Here is a 16,288-nt window from a genome sequence, read left to right as displayed (position 1 = left end):
AACAAAACACATACAGGGTAAACACTGGTCCACTGCTTGTAGAGTCTCTTCCATATGACATATTATTAGATCGCTGTTGGTGATGAACCCAATTTATACATTATTTTGTATTTTTGTTAGCCTGATTTTCACTTTTGTTAGCTGTGAATACAAGAAAGGATGCATTGTGTATCTGTCATCCACCGGTACTGAAGACATTTTTTTTATTTCCTTTGCTTATTATGCATTAGATTATACTGTGTGTGTCTATATTCTAATATCTTTGAGAAATGTAGAGTATAACGTTGATCTAGCTACAGTATAAACCTTACTGTATTATCTATATGTAGAGGATCTCACATTGTCTATATTGTGCAACTGTTTCCCAGGCTGTGTACAGACTTGGCTTGCCGGAAACAAGATACCAAATTAGAGCCCAGCTTTAATTAAGATAGCTTTGGCGTTAGCTCTTATCACAGACAGGGATATAGGCCTGACTTTGGTGCGTCTTATTAAAATAAACACTTGAGCTGCAGGAATCTCCATCAATTTATGACTTCCAGAGAGGCAGTCAGCTGACACATTCTCCAGTCAGAACTACAACAGCTGATCAGCTGATTATGTGCCGACTCATTCCTCAAGGTCATCTGTCTGATGATAGAAGTCATTGTTGGGGATTATTTCTTACAAAATTGACTTTTTATCTCTCTTGAGCATGAATTATCCTGAGATATCGCGTTAAACAAAAAAATCCATTTCAAACAATCTAGGACTATGCCATTTTAGTAGTATCCTGAGGAACACAGTAGCCTCCTAACATCTTTCTATTCTGCTCATTGTTTATGGCTGTGAAACATTGGTATTGTGAATATACTTACAATCTGTAGATTAGATTAGATTAGATGAAACTTTACTGATCCCGGTGGGGGAAATTGGGCCATTGCAGTAGCAAATAGTAATAGGATACATTAAAACTGGATATAAGTAAGAGTAGAGCAAACAGAGATTATATACACATATGCAACTGACAATTCCCATAGACAGTAAGTAGAACTGAATGAAAAATTGCAATTATATGGATTCCAGTTCAACTGCGTAAAATAGCAAAAAAAACTTAAAATAAGACATAGAGATAGATAATGTGTACAGACATGCAGACTTGGGTATGTGCATTACCAGATGGAGGAACCCTATGTACGGAAGAAGTGACAATGTGCAAGGTGCTGGCGTAAGAGGTTCACAAGGGCACAGGTGCAAGAATTGTTATGGGGAATCGTGATTATACTGAAACTGTAAAACATAGTATTGTACATTCATGGATACATTAACTTTATTCTATTTATTTTTGCAATAAAGTTGGATGATCAAAAAATGTCTAAAAAAAAGTTTGCCACTTTCTCTGGCAAGCATAAAAATTGAACAGTCATTTTCAGAACATGTTAAATACATATATACTGAAGACATGAACTGTGAAAGCAATGCTGAAGGACTGTAGGATGACTGTGTTGCCTTTTCCTTTTCTCCTCCCATTCTTGTGAGGTCTTTTCTTGTGTCTCTACAGCAATAAAATGTAATATAATTGCATGGGAAATCTAAATCTTTACGACATCTAGTCTGATTACGGTAGTCATTTCATTTGTCAATTTTGACGGTTAAAATCAATTTTCACTTTCATGCAAGACTTTCAAGTCCAGACAACATTATTAGCAAAGATGCTGTGCTGCATAGTCTTTTGTTATTGATGGGTTACAGTGCGAAGCATAATCCTAAAGAGGCATAATTAAGGAAGCTGCATTCATTTATCAACAAACTGTATTTAAAAATTATGATTACAGTGTTCTGGGCCTATGTATGCTGGTCATCCAATGATATACAAGCATGAGCTTGGCCCTGATAACGGAGCAAGTTGTTGGAAGAAAGGAGAGAGAAAGAGAGTAGGTAGAGTGCAAGCCTAGATATTAACGCTGTAGGCTACTCTAGGCCTATTTTCAGTGCCAACAAGTCAAGAGAACTATTGCTATTGGGTAACATCGTTGGAAAAAAAAAGAGATTTTCAATGATTGATTAATTAGATTCAGTGTTGCCTATTCAATGTTTATTCCCCTGGGGGAAGACGGAGAGAGATTGCAGTGGAATACCTGGAATTCTAATTCCGGGTGTTAATTCCGATTAATCATGATGCCCCCACCCCTTTATTGGTAATGAAATGATCTTCATTGCCACGGACCTCTGTGTCTGTTTGCTGTGCTTGAACAGAAATTAAAACATCAAATGCTTCTGTTTTCACAGGTCAAATAAATATAATGACCAAGTAAATGAAAACTATGGTGACCTTTTAAATTCCATGGTTCTCTGCGGTGGGACTAGTCTCATGTGCTGCTTTGCATATGTTTAAGTATTGTAGAAGGCTCTAGGCTTTGCTGAAGAAGCACCCTGCACCAGCAAACCCAAAGAGCCATGCATAATAGCAACAGCTGTTCATGCATTTTAATCCAAAGCAGTGGCCTTTCATTGAATGGCTCCATCTTTCCTCATTTCCGTAATTACGGACTTGCCAGAGAGTTTGGCCTGCAGATCCAAGAGTCTGAAGCTGCAGCCATGCTTACTTTCTCCTCACCAGCCTCAAAGCTTGCTATTCAGATTGCACCGTAATTACATGCATTTGTCTAGTCCTGCCTACTGTTGTTGTTTCTTAGAGCACTGTATGTGTTGAACAAAGCTCTTCTGTTCCAACTTTCACCTCTAGCCAGGTTGTTCTTAGAAAAACCATCCTTTACCATCAGGCAGCGAGCTCTCCTGGGTGACTCGAGGCTGAACTTTGTGCAGGGGAAGTAATTTATGATGAAATTGCCCGGGATCTGCTCTGGGGGGTTTATTTTCTAACTGTGTTTTCTCAGCATTAGTGTGTCCCTTATTAGCCCAACTTCTCAAAGAGGGCAATTTCTACAGGAGGCGACATTTAATTATGCCTGGACGAAAATTTGTGTTGTTTCAATCGATTCCAAATCGTCCCTCATCTGAGGAGAGCCTGCTATATGCTCTGAAAGGGAAAGCAAGTGAGAAATAGACTTAGTGATGGTCAAACCGACATTGTACAGCACTGCTCCTCATCATTAATATAATGATAAAATCGAGCACACTAAAAACATGAAAGAGCCCAGGAGGTGGTAGAGATAGAAGTGGTAGCTCTACATTGATGTTGACTAAAAACATGATGTATCTAATCAATAATTCACATCTGGCTCCGACTCTTGATCCAAACCAAGGGGAGCCCTCATTGGTCAGCAATGGGATTATACTTTCAAATCAGGAGCAGCATATCTCATTTTATCTTTTCCTGGCGGCTGATTTGCCCCTCACCCGCTAAGAGAGGTGGCGGGCCTAGTGGTAGGAGGTGCTTCCCGCTGGTGGTGGGGTGCATGTTGACTGCCTTTGTACCAGAGATGTGCGGCTCTGGTGAGCCTGCTACGAGAGCCCTTTGATGTCTGAATCCCTGACAGGGGGAATTAAATGCATGTCATGTTGTTCTTGTTAATAATGTTTCAAGTTGTTCAGAAATACTTTGATTCCTCCCGCAAACCCACAGAAAACAAATGGAAAATGTGTCTAATTTTATGAACAACTTAACATATAGGAAATCTGAAGCAACACATTCTAATTGTGCAGTGGTGTGAGAGTATGGAGCAACAAATGCATGAGCCCGAGGTGATTCGCACACAACAAGCACAAGACACACCAATGCACACACACACACACACACACACACACACACACACACACACACACACACACACACACATACACACACTGCACTTCAAATTGGTTTTGCAGGAAGAGCAAGATGTGAGTCTCTCAAAGGCATACTGTACACAGTCAGTCTCCTTCACTCTCTCTTTTTCCTGTGGCAGAGTAATAGTAAAGCTGGGGTGCCAAAGGTAATCTAACCTAGGAGACGAGCCGATAATAGCCACATCGACAGAGTGCTTGTTTGTAATAAGAGACTGTATGAGGAGTCAAAGGTGAAAAATGAGTGTGATATTGAGGGAAGCTAAAAAGGGGGGGGGGGGGTTGTGTTTATCTGTGATTATTAGGGTGGGGGATTGGGGGGGGGGGGGGGGGGGGGTACCTCACACCCAGAGATGAAAGAAGGTTTTGAGACCTAGATAGAGCGGTAAAAGACACAACTGGGAAACCACAATGGGCAGCCTTGCATTGCTGTTGAGAAGAAGAAGAAGAGGTGCCCCCTATCATGTGAAGAATGCAGACAGTCTGCTTCTGGCCGCCTAGGACAGAGTGACTCCGCCACCGCACACAGGGATTGTTACAATAACAAGACAGAACAGTTAAAACAACATGTTTTAAACGTTAGGAGCGAGGCCGTGACTGCATTGTCCTGGGGAGCGCGGCACGGCTGGAGTCTGGCACCGAGTCGTCCGCAGCTGTCGGGAGTCCCAGTGTCCAACGGCAGGGTCATTCGAGCTGTGGTAACCTAACCTGGCCGAGGAGCAGCCTCTTTACAGCCCTAGGAACAGCCCAGAGTGTGCTCGAAATACTTCACACTTCTCCGCCTGCTCCAAACACATCTGCCGTTCCTCTTTAATCAGCATTTATGTAGCATTAATATAATAATCAGCATGCAAAATCGGTATCACTGCAGCATCATTATTCTAGAAAATCATTGTCCATTATTCATACAAAGGGTAAAATGATTCGGTTTGTCCACATAATTCCTCTCCACTCTGTGTTGGCAGCAAGCCTCAATCTCAGCATGATCAATAGACAGCACTTTATAGAGTACAGTGTGGAAATAATAGGGATAGACTGGGTAATAGCATGGTAACATCAACGCAACTGTCATATAAGTTGCTAAGTGTTGTATCGGTAACTAGTGGATCATACTGTCTGTGTGAATCATTGGACACGGAGGTAAATATCTGACTAATACATGATCAGATAAACACAGGGTCTGATGAGTATAAGCTATAAGCAGCAGGACTCGGTCTACAGGTGGTACCAGTACAACAGTAAAAGGTGCAATACCGCAATGAGGGTTAATAATAGTTGAGGTCACTGTCACTCAGCAAGGGTTTTTTGTTTGGTTTATATGATGTGTTTCTATTCTGGTGAAAAGCAGCCTTTATTTTATATATTAATATAGTTTATATCTACAATATAATTAGTAGAGAGTAATAGGAAAGGTGGGAGAGAGACTGAGAGGTTATGAGATGGACTTGAACCCACAGTCCAATTATCTAAGGCTTACTGTTTCTCAACAGTTCAGGTCTGATAGTGCTTCGGTGTGTATCATAGTCTATTCAACAAACACACTATACATATTGTCTAGGTTCAAATAAAATTATGTTTTTGTTTGTTTTTTCATTTGCCTGTTAGGGTTAATTGCACCTTAATTGAAATGACTTGCTTTGAGATTTTTAGGTCATTGGATAATACCACTTTTTTTTTTTCTTTAACATTTATTTAAAGCACACATTCTCATTCTTCAGCAATGACCTGCTTTGCATTCATAAAGTTACACACATTCACACCTGGGAGCTGCCCAGTACAACCACTGAGCAGCTCTACTGGAGCAAATGAAGCATCGTGTTAGTTCAGGCAGGGCACGGACGTCACACGTTGCTAGTCATCTACCAGCTGATCGCCACGCACACCAATCATAATCCATTCTCATAACAAGGCGGTCTATTTAAATGGCCTCCTCCTACACTGATTCCTGCTTCACAACTGCTGCAAACTCTGCTGCTTGGTAAAGCTTTATGCTGCTGCTGCTGCTGTTACTGGCCATGCTGCTGCTCCTACCTGCTACAAGTTGCCGCTGGTCGCCCCCTGATTTCTCGGGCTCAAGATGTCTTATTTTTGTCAGATGAAGAATCTCCAGAGGCAGCACCATCGGCCTCCAAACCTGCTGTCGGAGCTCCTATCTCGCAAAATACAGTCTTGTAATACCACTTCAAGAAGGCATTGTCAAGGAAAGAATGGCGTTTGCGCGACTCATCCCGCCGTGACACTGCCGCGACTCTCGCAAAGGAGCGAGAGTCCGAACTCTGATTACTTTGAGCCGACGGCCGGTCATAATATCCAGCTCTTACTCCTTTGTGAATGTCCGCTTCAAGCCTAGATACTGGTCTTTTCCTGCCAGCGTCAACGGCCAGCGTCAATGGCCATTAGACTCCACCGCGGACCAGGCCATTCCCATGGAATTTCATCGCAAGCAATGATAAGGATGCTGGGAGTTGTAGTTCCCATTGCTGCACTTCACCTAAGCTGAGTATTTGCATTGAATATTTGCTCTTATCATGGTGCAAGCATGCATCATTATGGCTGGCTGGCTGAGCTCTATTTTCGATTCAGTGTTGCTGTGTATTTAAGCATAATGCTGACATGCTTAGCTGGGATTGTAAGCTTGTACTACAATTGCTTGTTGCTTTACATGGGTCAGAAATAGTTCAATGCAGCTCATTTTAGTGAGAAGCAATTTTGTTTTGGGGGATTTTTGCGCTCCTCAAAGAATCTCTCCCTTATATTCGACTGGACTCTTGATATTGTCTCAGCTCAAAGCCATGAGTGCATATAGCCTAACTGATACTATTGCTGTCGTCAATAAATTGCATATGACATAAGAGATGCAACATAAGGTGGTTGACTGGGTTCTCTTACACTGACTCTGTTATATATTTCCCTGTTTCTAGACTCTGCAGCGTCCATATTCACCTATATTCAATAGCTATATTCAAGGGAAATTGCTCTGGATCAACTTTAGGTTCATGTAACGACCTCTATCAGGATACATGCTTGTATCTCTTCTCTGTAAATCTGACTTACAACTTAGCAGAGGCCAGCAACAGGCTGTTGCTTCACATGGATTTCTCACATAACAGTAGAATGACCTCTATCAGGATGCATGCTTGCATCCTTTCATGTAGGCTCGTCTGGTGCCACTGCTTGAGGTCTGCAACAAGCTTGTTTACACAATGATCTTTCTATTATTGATCAGCTGGTAACTTACTAAGAATCGGCTACACCAGTTATGTTTGGCATATGGTTCTGTGGTTTGGGGGATTTGCATGGCGCCCCTGCTATACCTTCAGCATGCTTGCTGGGTAAGCAGGGAGCTGCTAGAGCAGGGCCATATCCGCCAAACAACTGTATTACCTAGGGCTGCCCCCTAATAGTCAACCAAACATTAGTCGATGAGAAGAGTCTTAGTCGACTGAGTTTTCATTGGTCAGTTAGTCACAGGAAAAAAAAAAAAAAAAAAGGATTGTTAGAGTAAATATCTGACCGCGAGGTCCGACAGACAAATTAGGTTAACTATAATTTAAACAAACATTCCAAATAATAATTATAATGAAATGAATCTACTCTGAGGCAAATTTATCTTTCTTTATCTGTCCATTGTTCACACTAAATCTTCCATCAACAAGCTATTCATGTTTTCTTCATGGATGCACATGGTCTGATGTTTGGAGCAGCCGAGTGGTATAGTTGGTAAGTTACCGGACGTCAGTTCCGACAGCCATATACAGTATATATACACAGATGCTCCCAATCAACCAGGGGAAAGAGGGTGTGAAACAATAGGAGGCACGGCCGACTGATTGCAGACCATGAATCTTTCTAACTGCAGGGAGAGTATGTATTTTTGGAGCAATGGGCGTTCGGAGCCATGGGCGTTTTTTTTACGGGATAACGGACAAATGGGCTTTCAGTCCAGTGGGACATTTTTCTGACTATTGGGGTTTCGGAATAATGGGCCGTCGGAGCAATGGCATATAGCCTAACGTTAGTCAACTAGCATGGCCGCTCTATGTTCAGTCTCCTTGCTGGTTGTTCCGACACATTCATCATTACCGCTTTTGCCATTAGCATTGTCGTTAACAGGCGGCTTGTAAAATTTAGATTTTAAAGGCTCATTATTACGGTTTTGTATTTCTCTGTAATGTAGCACAGTGTTCACAATGTTACTTATAACATTCTTTCTCAGCCTTGGAATTCAAACCATTTTCTGATGCCCCAAAAAATGTATATTGAAATAATTAAATTAATATCATAAACGTGCAACGACTAGTCGACTAATGGCTTGAACTAACGACTACTAGACGACTAGGAAAATCTTTGGTCGGGGGCAGCCCTAGTATTACCATTACCATGCTCTGTCCACTTGCATGGGGGGATTTGCATGGCGCCCCTGCTATACCTTCAGCATGCTTGCTGGGTAAGCAGGGAGCTGCTAGAGCAGGGCCATATCCGTCAAACACAACTGTATTACCATTAGTTGCAATTAATGGTTTTATCTTGTGACTAAAGTGTTCCTGACTGAACTGGAGGTCAAGTGTCTTGCTTAAGGGCACCTTTGTAGAAGTTTTTCAGGGAGGGGAGAGTGTTAAATGTTTGCTTCTCAGATTTTTCTCAGCTAATCAGGATACAAAAAACTGGCAACCTTCCAGTCACAAGCCTGTTTTTTCTAGGTGAGTGCTGCCCTGTTTTTGATGTGGCCCATGTCACACCTGAGTCAAAGCTGCCGCTCAACATTTCCTTACATGTAACCTACTAGTTTCTTTATGCCATTTCAGAGAAAATGCTACCAATCTTCGCTGACATATTTGTCAATTTAAGGTGAAACCTAACAATAATAACAGGGTTTCTACTACATTGCTGTAGAACCTGTGATTGGTGTGTCATTTATTCTCGTTCCTGCTTACATAGCTGTGTCAGGGGAATTGTAAGTTGTGTAAGCTCAAGGTATTTTATGTCACTTTGGAGAGTAACATCTGTGACTATCTGCCTGGCATTCTAATAGTCTAAATCCCCTGTTTAGCTAGGTATTATAGGTAGAATGGAGATTATTATCCTTTTCCTGGGAACTTGGTTACAGTAGAGATTGATCCCTGGCTCTTGTTGCTGCTGAAATTGCTGTGATTAGGATACATAATCCAATATCACCAGGGAGTATAACCACAATGGCTGGAACAGCTTCTACCTGACATTTAGTTCAGCCAGGATCTCTGATTGGCACTTGATTAGGAACTAATCCATGTCATTATCTCCTTCAGTGAAATTAGTTGAGTAGAAAATGGTGTCGTAAATCACAGAGGTGGAATTGGGGAGGGGCTTGGATCAGTATCCAGCTCTGAAAGTGCTGTGGAGAGAGAGGGAATATGCTGTTGCCATGGATACCACAAAAAAATAGGTGAGGGGGAATATGTGGCTTAATACTTTGAGGAATGCTTTCGGTTTTGTGTGCAAACTGTAACTCTCAGTGTGAGAGAGTATTGGTAAAGTTCAGTTCTGCCTACGTATTGGCCGCAAGTGTCAAATGTCTCAATGGGCTGGCAAGTAATGCCCACACTGACAAGGGGGTGAAGTGTGGGCCTACCCTGACACTGACATCTTTGTATTCCCCTCTGTTAGATTATGTACTGATATTCAGACTCCTCCATATTCTGGCAGGTAGAATCCAGCTCATCCCCCCCACCCCACCCCCCCCTTCCTGCCCACCCTGTGCTGCCTCCTCTGGCTCCAGTCCTGAACCTAACCCTCAGAGGAGCGGAAAATAATTAGGAGAGAAAATTGCAGCTGACACTATTTCTGAAAAGCAGGGTATTGTAATGAGAGCAGAGCAGGTATTCATTGTGTCTGAGGGAGCGATTGAAAGCCCTTGGTTTTCAGGCTGCCTGGGAGAAGCCCAGGGAGAGTAAGCAGGGCTTTGCCGAGTCCCTTAATGCATGTGGGAACGAAGCCCTGAGAGGACGAGCCAGAGGTGTCTTCAACAATGGCAGAGCCAAGGTTACAGCTGAGTAACTAATTCAGACTGCTCCAGACTGACACGCATGCACATACACGGACACACACACACACACACACACACACACGCACACACTCGCTCCCTCTCCTTTGTCTCTCTCAATCTCTCTCTCTCTGTCTCTTGCTCTCTCACTCCTTGTTCCCAGTATGAGTTCAGAGGGATGCCGTCCAGCCACAGCTCAAAGTTATCTTCATTAGCGGTGCAGACTTGGTGGAGTGGCTGTTGGGGGAAGCTTTCTCTGAGCAAGACACTCAGAGAAGATGAATAAATGTTTTGTCCCACATAGGCCCAGCCTAAAGCAGTGGCAGGCTGCAAGGAGAGATAGATGAGGTATTAACTGTTATATTTCAACAGGGGCTGAGGAAGCCCAGTAGTGGGGTGGACAGCAGCAGATGCTACAGCCTGAATATTAAGCCTGTTAAATGAAATGTCCTCCCTAAAGAGGTCTTAACAGGGGGCTGAAATATAGCACCGGGCACCACTGTTTGTGCATCGCATAATCTAGTAGATGTTCATTTTAGGACTTCTACCAAGCATATGATTCAGTCTGGAAGCTTTGGGAGAGAAGAGAGGGGAAATCACTTTGACTGTCTTTGTGCTGCTGTGGTACAGGTGCAACATCAGGGTGAGCACAGTTTATGTGATTGTGTAAGTGTAAGTGTAATAGATTGGAAACGTGGGCTAATGGCTCAAACACATGGGACTATAGATGATGACAAAGCTTCATTAAAAACCTCACATCTACTATGAGGCAGTGTTACAAGTAACCAGCTAATATCTGTGACCTAATCGGCTAGATATCTAGTTAATGTTAGCCCGTTAGTCAGCTAATGTGATATTAATATGACATGAATACGCTTGCTAGTTCAAACCTCAAAGTAAAAACCTTTTGGGGTGCATCCTAGACTGATGCCGATTGCAATTTGAGGTTGCCCTAGTCCTAGTCCTTGATTGTCTTTACATATTTTACATTTGGCACTAGGGCTGAATAATTAATCAAAATATTATCGAAATCGCAATATAGCCAAGTGCAATATCCAAATCGCAGGAGCTGCAATTTTTTGATAAAGGTATAATGTGTCACAGCATACCATTAAATGAAGCATTGTGGTGCTACAGAGATGCCCCGGCCTAGAAATCATATTCTCCAGACGTAAGGGAACATGCTTGTTTGGTACAGACCCCAGCAAAAATCACATCATCATCATTTTTATATTTTTTTTCAGTGAAAATGAAATTCAAAAATTACCATTCCCACTAAAATCGTGACTCATATCGCAATTGCAATATCTGTCAAAATAATCGCAATATGATTTTTTTTGCATATCGTCCAGCCCTATTTGGCACTACCTTTCACGCCAGTTAACGTAACATCCATGGAAATAAAGTTCACAGTATGTGGTGGAGCCATCTTCATCCATCATCCTATCTGGTCATGTTGTAAGATACATTTTCATAGCCTAAATTTACATGTAAACTTATATTGTTAACCACCCAGATGATCAGGTACAAATTTAGAGTAACACTGAAAAGATGTGTAGCCTATGTCTAAGGTGATGATCTAAGGTATACTGAATGGATACTGAATAGGACTGTGAGGCAAGATGGCACCGGTGAGTGCGGCAGCCGTCGTACCTGCTCCGGTCATTTGTTTGTATATTGTTTTGTTTACAGTTATATTCAACTTGCTAGCTCCGCCTGCACTATGTCTTATCACATACGACAAAAAGACACTTATAAATATTGGAATACAGTACTCACACCGCCTCTCTACAAGTTTGGCACCCGATCCAACTTGGCCCAGCGAGATCTTGTGGAGAGCCGACAACAACAACGAGGGACGCGCTGGTTTCAGGTCGTGGAGGAGGCCCAGAGGAAAACGAGCTGGCATCAGGAACAGACTGAGGAACAGGGCACACCGTCCACCACTGCCTGGTATCCTGCTAGCCAACGTCCAGTCCCTGGAGAACAAGCTGGACGAACTCAGCCAGGATCAAATACCAGAGGGACATACGGGACTGCAATATCATCTGTCTCACCGAGACATGGCTGATCCCCATGATACCGGACCACGCCGTTCAACCAGCGGAGTTCCTCTCAGTTCATCGCATGGACAGAACAGGAGAGTCTGGCAAGTCGAGGGGAGGTGGAGTATGCCTGATGGTTAACAACAACTGGTGCGATAACAGGAACGTCGTCTCTCTCACACATTCCTGCTCGCCCAACCTGGAGCTTCTGACAATCAAATGTCGCCCATTCTACCTCCCCCAGGAGTTCACCTCAGTCATCTTTAGTGCCGTTTATATCCGTTTCTCCCACACAGTAAGCAGGCTGACTAATATCATGCATGTAAGCTGAAGCTAAAGTAGAATCTATACAATTATATCATATCGCCATTTATTTCGATGCATATGCGCGAGCTCAGTCCACCTGACAGCCCTCTGTTCTGTCAGCGGAGAGAGAGACACAGACAAGCATGGAGGTTTCGACACACCGAGCGCTTGCTTCCGACCTTCCCGGAGTTTCCCAGGGCCATGGTTCCCGGCCGGTTTGTTCCCGGTGATCCGGCCGAGATTGCGGGGTCCCGACGCCGATGCGTCGCCGGGTGTCCGGCGAACAGCATTTTTGGCACCGATGGGTACCAGAGCGACTGCCGCTTGGATCAATGCGGGTTGTGGGCGCGGTGGAGAGGACAACGGCGGAGAGAGGAGACGGGACGCGCTGGAACGGAGATCAGTATGGATGTATGGACTATTATTCTGTATTAGCAGTCTACAGCGGAGTTAGTTACACCATTGGTCGGCTGTGGCAGGTGGCACACTCATACACGGTCTAGCCATATACTCGGTTTTGACCTAGTCTTGTTGTTTTACACACTATCTGAGCCAGAACAGGTACCTAAAGCATTTCACTGCGCATTGTACTGTGTATGATTGTGTATGTGACAAATACATTTGAATTTGAATTTGAAGGTGAAGGTGAAGTTGGAGTCTGAGTCTGAGTCATCAATATTCAAGTCCGAGTTGAGTCACGAGTCATCAAAATCAGGACAGACTCACAACACTGGCTAGACTGTGTAACTGCAGTTTCAGTTTAATCATTTTCACCTCATAATTTAATTATATTTATGTGTAATAATATTACTCAGAATTACTAATGGAATTTGTAAAGTAAAAAACCCACATTTTTAATATTCGGCCATTGTTCACATTTGTTGCTTTTGACTGTGGAAGCCTTGATGTTTCTTTGTGAACAACAGGGTAGTGAGCTGGCATGGCTTCCTTGCTGAGGTGAATGTAAATGCCATACTTAGTTAATGAGGATCTGAGGCTGTCTTTGTAATGTTGCAGGCATCCATTCTGCAGGAATCTTCAGGGAATAATGCTGAAATCCCACTTAAATGAGAAAATAAATTGACGGCCAAATTGCATCTGAGTCATATCTCCACTTATGAAAACTCAGATCTGCTTTTAGTTGTCTAAATAATGGAAGTGGAAAAATGTATTCACCGTCAAGTTTTACCCCACATCTAGTGAAGTGCGTTCATCTCACCAAGCTTCACAACCCAATTTGCAATCAAATTTGAAATTAGAAAACACATTTGGAAACCTCTCTCTCTCTCTCGCTCTCTCTCTCTCTCTCTCTCTCTCTCTCTCTCTCTCTCTCTCTCTCTCTCTCGCATACACACACACACATGCACACACAGAAATACACACAAAATATCCAGGATGCATCTGTGGTACTCCACCCATTCCGTGAAGAGGTCTAAGTAAAGCAGGTAAATTTAATCTGTGGCGGTGACATCCAAGATCGTGGCAATCAGCCAGATCAGTTCTGCATTTTCTTCTCCATTTACGGGCAGTATGGACAAACTTCCAGGCTGTAGGGACTCTCTCTGATACTGGATGCACAGTAACAAACCCAGGAACTTCAGAGTAAGAGGTTCACACTCACTGTAGTTTATGCAACCGTGAACGTGAGGAACGCTGAAATGGTGAACTATCATCTACAATATCATTCTGCAACCGGTGAGATGAAACACAGAACTCCATATGCTTTTACTCGCTGGGTTCCCAAGGTGCTCATAGGTAACAGATCAGCCATACTTGGTAGTGATGAGAGGAAGTGTCTGGGGAGGAAGGGCTCCAGTGGGAAGCAGGGAAGCTAGAGGAGTGCATTATTTAATTTTCCATAACCTGGCTGGCTTTACGAGGCTGTGGAGAACATAGTTCACTCCACACCTGTTCTGGGGGAGTGCAGAGTAGACTTTTCCCCGCTGTCCAAGAAACTGTCTGTCCTGCTTGATTTAAAGATGTACCAAGGAATTTTTCCAAGCAACGGCTCAATTCATTTACATCATACCTAAAGAGATGCCATGTGTTTTGGCGAGTCTACAAGCTCAATTAATGTCTTACCTCATTAAACCTTGTGAAAGACAATTTATTTTAGCATAGTGCGTCACAGGGACGATACACACGTTCATTTTCACGTGTTCACCGACCTGAATGACAGGTCACCAGCTTGGTCAATTCAGAAGGTGACTTCAATTGGCCATTTCAACAAGCATAGATGAGTCAATGACAGGAGTGAGGATTTATGCATCCTTTCACTTGAAAATGTCCCACCTCCTGTCTGCATCATAGAGGTCATGTGATGCGCAATTTTCAATGCCCCATTTTTTCAACTGAGCTCACTTGCTCCAAATTTGGATTTAGCAGTCAAAATGTTGTGTATCCATTTAGAAGAAAGAAGCTGCATATAGATGATATAAAAAAAAAACAATCCATCAAAGAAAAGAAAGGGATAGAGAGCCACATAAGACAGGGAAGTATTGAAAATAAAACAAGAGGTGTTAATTGAAATAGTTCCATCACATTGAAAATTCACAGAAATTGTCATTAAACTGTTGTGAGACTGAAACATGGGGGAGAGCCTAATCAATTCAGCTCAGTAACAAAACACTGGATATGAAGCCTGTCTGGAAGTTTTGAGAGATAAGAAAAGCAAAATCACTTCGACTGCCTTGTCACTGCTGTGATACAGGTGCAACATCAGGGTGAACACATTTCAAGTGCTTGAACCTAATCAACTGAGCACTGTAACAAAACACAATGGAAAAAAACATTCTTCTTCTCCTTGGAGGACTTGTGTGCACAAAAGAGAAGCATGCTTATATTCACAGATCTGTGAGTTAAGCATATTGCAGATTAGCCTTTGCATTTAACGCTTCATGTTTGCTTGATGTTAAGAAGCAATTATGATGCAAATAAGTGTGGCTCATTATCATGGACAATATAGTTTGCACAGTAGATATTGTAAAACATGTCCAACCTATAGCCTACATACACATTTTGTTATGTTAAGTAGCTTTCATTGCAACCAGAGCGATCTCCCCTCATATCCTCATCACTGTCAGACTCATGTTACTTTTTCAGAAAGCCATCAGGATTCGTCTCTGTCAGCTAGCTGTCCCTCACTCCATTAAAGATGATTGATAGAGCTAGAAAATCTTCCACCCAGCTGTTGTCTTTGACTCATCCCTGAGAAATTGAAAGGAGCTCAGAAAAGCCCTCGTCAAAAGATCTTTTGTCTATGGGCAGAGGATGTGTTTCCAGTACAGTGAAGCAAAGTACATTTTGTAGATAGCCTATGACTGCTCCTCAGCCTCATTTCAGTCTGTTTTTCTTCAAACCACATGTGAATGACTGTTACATGACAGATGAAGATAGTGTTTCAAGTCATGTCCTGTCTTTGATCGTAAATATAATTTCAGGTTATTTCATCCCATCAGTTCTTTTAAAGTAATCATTGGCTATCCTACCGGCTTGCTTTCTTTCTTCTCCATCATTTTACTTTTTGATGGATACAACTCGCATGAGAGAGCTATTCTCTCCATTGCTGACATCTTTACAATGAAAAACCAAAGAAAAGATATCCCTGTTTGTCCAACTGCTGCTATTCCTCCTCCTGGCTCTGTTATCCTCTAATGGCTTGTGAGGATTTTTACAGGACAACTTGAGGAGGATTTTATGATGTTTCGGTGTGATTGATAACATGCTCTTGGAGGGGTGTCAGGCTTTCAGAGACGGATAATGTGGATTTCTATCTCTCTGCCTTCTTGTGTAAGACGTGCCATCAATCAAGTCTATCGCGGCCTTAACCCGGTAAAATTAAAACCTTAGGGGGGCGGGGGCCCGGGGTCTTGGTAGAACCAGGACACACATCAACAGGGAGCGCGACAGAATCAGAACACAGATCCACATCGTAACAGGCTCACTACAGAGAACAGGATAGATATAACATTCCCACCACAGGGCAGAAAATACAGTTAATGATCTGACTGTACATCGCCGCTGACAGCAGAGAGGGATTACAGGAAGAACAGTCTCATTTTCACTGTGTGTGGAGGCGTTATTAGATCCTAGCCCAGCTAATTTCTCTCCCAGGCTCGTCAATATTTACCAGCAACAAGCGCGGCGTACTATC

The 16,288-nt window shown here is 42.8% G+C and overlaps 1 protein-coding gene across 1 annotated transcript in view; it reads left to right on the top strand.

Moving 5' to 3' along the window:
• Positions 1–16,288, top strand: part of macrod2 (mono-ADP ribosylhydrolase 2) — a 245,342-nt gene that overhangs the window by 151,284 nt on the left and 77,770 nt on the right. The gene's annotated exons all lie outside the window — the stretch shown is intronic.

Source organism: Centroberyx affinis, unplaced genomic scaffold, assembly GCF_046629955.1.
Source record: "Centroberyx affinis isolate AG114_WGS23_722 - 3 ecotype Tasmania unplaced genomic scaffold, CSIRO-AGI_Caff_v1 ptg000171l_1, whole genome shotgun sequence".
Lineage (NCBI taxonomy): Eukaryota > Metazoa > Chordata > Actinopteri > Beryciformes > Berycidae > Centroberyx > Centroberyx affinis.
Note: the sequence above shows the minus strand (reverse complement) of the source record. Positions and strands in the feature narration are given on the sequence as shown.